The sequence below is a fragment of the Neopelma chrysocephalum genome, unplaced genomic scaffold, assembly GCF_003984885.1.
Source record: "Neopelma chrysocephalum unplaced genomic scaffold, ASM398488v2 Primary Assembly neopelma1_125, whole genome shotgun sequence".
Classification (NCBI taxonomy): domain Eukaryota; kingdom Metazoa; phylum Chordata; class Aves; order Passeriformes; family Pipridae; genus Neopelma; species Neopelma chrysocephalum.
This window is the reverse complement of record NW_020897787.1, coordinates 1788222-1791434: the sequence shown is the minus strand read 5'-3', so window position 1 is coordinate 1791434 and position 3213 is coordinate 1788222. Positions and strand designations below refer to the sequence as shown.

At 47.1% G+C, this 3213-nt stretch overlaps 1 protein-coding gene across 1 annotated transcript in view; it reads left to right on the top strand.

The window, feature by feature from the left end:
- Positions 1–1070: 1070 nt before the first annotated feature.
- The window catches only part of OSGIN1 (oxidative stress induced growth inhibitor 1), a 10660-nt gene continuing 8517 nt past the window's right edge, over positions 1071–3213 (top strand). Inside the window, exon 1 of the mRNA XM_027698222.1 lies at positions 1071–1120. The gene's annotated coding sequence lies outside the window, so the exon portion shown is untranslated. The remainder of the gene's footprint in view (positions 1121–3213) is intronic.

The window sequence follows — 3213 nt, the reverse complement described above, 5'->3', positions numbered from 1 at the left end:
TGGTAAGAGGGCAGTCTTACATCACCTAAGCAAACAAATGCCTTACTTTCTCTGAAAGCCTAATTTTTCCTTGACTAATATGGATAAAGTGGTTTCATGCCAATAAATAGCTGAATAACACACACAAAAGCCTTTGCTGTCAAAAAAACCAGTATGAGTTGTTTAAGAGCTCTGTGCAAATGCTGCCTTGGATAAAGGCCCAGGAACTTGAAAGGGACCTTAAGAGAGCCCCACCCCTCAGCCTGACAGTGTTTGCCCAGTCAGGTTTGTCAAAGGGTTGACTGGGAGTTTAAGTGAAACAACGGTTCATATTTATTAAAAAAAACTTATTCTGTTGGAATTAAAATAGAGTATTATATTAAGTATATATAAGTATTATATAAGTATTGTGAGAGCAGAGAACTCCCTCTCATGAACAGCTCTTATCTTTCAGATCCCATGGATGGCAGTGTGCACCTTGGCTGGCCCTCAGCCCTCCTGATTCCCTGGAAATGGTGGTTCCAGGACAGATGGCCTCAGAGATAAACACGGGCTGCAGTTCCTGCTCCAGCTGAGCACTCTGGTGCTGAGGGATTCCATTTGTTATGGGCACTTTAAATTTAGCAGCTGGATCGATCAGGCCCTGGATTGGGTAAGATCCCTTGGATGAAAGTCCTGCTATGGTTTAAACTTTACCTGAGCAAGTTTGACTCATTTTACTGCTACTGTGCAAAAGGTTTATAACACTTAATGTCGCTGAACAGAAAGAAATCTAAACTGAAATCTCTCTTTTCAGACACACCAGCTCTCTGTGGTGCCCTGAGGGTTAAAAATGAAGATATTTGTTCAGTGTGCCATGCAGGGCTCCCCTCAGCCTGTTTGCTGCAGTCACGGTCAGGTGAACACTGGTGAGGATGGTCAGTGCATCATTCATTGAGAGCCGGGCGGGGACATTCCTGCTGACTCACGCTTAGAAAGACTTTCCTTGCTCCACCTCCCTCCCTGTGGCTCCTCCTCTCCCTCCCTGCTGTGCCTCCGATATTTAAACAGCTGTCTGGGAGCAGAGGGAGGGCTCCAGGCTGTGCTTTGGGTGGCTGTGCCTGTCCAGACTTTCACCCAGACCCCACGCTCAGACCTGCTGCTGGAGGTAAGGAGGCTCCGAGCGAGCACAGAGGGCTCTATCTGCTGCTGCAACCTTGTTTCTGAATATCACAGGGCTGGTTTTACAACGTTATTACAAACCACAAAGTTGAGTTTTTTCCACGTACTTTTATTGTGTTTGGGTGGTAACTGGCCTGACGTGTAAGAGTAGTAATACAAGGGGGGAGCTGACTCCTGAAACTTGTAGGGAAGTATAAAACGTAAAAGCTATTGAGATCTTTGCTTTTTTAAAAAAGTACTAATTAATTAAACGTTAAACTGGTGAAACAAATGGGTTGATGAAGGAGCGAAGTTGAAGAAAACTATGGTTGCATTTGTGCTGGTGTTGTTCTCATTTAAAACTGAGTGTTGTGGTAACTCTTTCAGTCTCTCCAGCATTTCTAGACTGGCTGCTTTGCTCTCTTAAACGCTCCCCACGTGCTGTTCAGGCCACACTTGGTGGTCCCTACTCAAGCCAAAGTCTCCTGGCTCTTCCAGGGAGAGCTGCTCGCACGTGGCTGGTGTAACCTGGCTCTTTATTTCTCTAAAGATCAGTGTCCTTGTGGAGCTAAACATGTCTTTGCTTTTGCTGACTCCAGACCTGTTTGCCAGGCAGCCTGGGACTGCTGGGGCCACACTGACCCACTGTGAGCTCAGCCACACTGACCCAGTTTGGGAGCTGCAGTCCCTCCAGACATCGGGCTGTGTCAGGAAGGAATGCAGAGTTTGGCTCAGGAGGTGCTTGTCCAAGCCAGAACAATTATGTAACATCACATAAGACACTGAAATGCTTTGGAAGCAGCCAGAAGACAGATTGTGAAACTTGCAGCATTGTCCCAAATGAAGAGAAAGGAAAGGAACATCCATTTAAAGTTGGGAGCCCAAATCAGTGTCACTGAGCTGGCTGAGTGTCAGTGCCCAGCAGCCAGCACTAGAGCAAAGAAGGGTGAGAAGAGTAATCTTGAGTTTCTTGCTGTCTCAGGCTTTTTCTTGGTGCTGACTAGTTCTGTACAGACTTCAAATGAACTTCAATGTCCTGTGTGCTTTCCAACAGTCTCTGCAAGAACAGGCTTTCCTCTGCTGCACTGCCTCAGCTGGACAGGTTATGGAGGTACAGGAGTCTAAGGCTGAAAAAAGAAAAGTAATTAAAATAATTCACCCTAACTTCTAATGGCAGGGAAAGTGGATGTTTGGCCTGAAACTGAAATGTCTGACGTGATCTGAGCTCAGTTTTACCCCCAAAGTCAAACATTTAGCCTACAGGAGGGGAATAGCTATAAACAGGTTCAGCATCTGGTTCACTTTCTACTGAAAAGGAATTATTAACTATGAATTGCAGAGAAGGCAGCTGTAGGATGTGGAGGGGCCTTCTCCCATTTGTAGAGAGATGGCAGGATAAACAGAAGCACCTCTGGTTAATCTCCTGTTGATAGAATTGACCAGGGACAGAACTGCCGGAAGCAAAGTGAAGAGCACTAAAGTGTCATTCAGGGGCTTTGTGAACCAAGATACTGAATAAATCCATGGCTAAAAATGGTCATTATGTGCACAGATCTACTAATTTCATTAGACTAGCCATTAAAATTTGGTTTATTCCAGCAAATGCTCCTTTTTTGTGTGTCAGAAGGTGCGGAATGGAGGAGGGTGAAGGAGGAGGGTGTTATCAGGGAGCTGGCAGCTGCTGGCTCTGTGCTTTATCAGGGTGGGGAAGGGTGGCACAGAGCAACAGCCAGGAGCCAAGGGAACCTTCCTCCAAAGCAAACAGGGCTGCCAGGCCCACTTCTACTGTCCTGGGCCTTTTTTGTCCCCTTCAGTCTCCCCAGAAAATGCTGGTGTACAATAACGTGGCTGTGCACCCAAAAGGGCTTGATGTTTGTCTGCTGGCTCTGCTGCTCCCCTGAACTGTTGCCATGTGCTGGGTTGGGTTGGTTCAGGCCTTGCTTCCAGCAGCAATGCCCTGGGTGTTGCTGGGGTACCACTTACAGAGTGCACACGGTGTTTCTGTGCCTGCTGCTGCAGAGCTATGGAGCAGAACCCTGGGAGATCCTTCCAGAGATCCTGCTCTCCCCTATTCCAGAGATCCTGCTCTCCCCT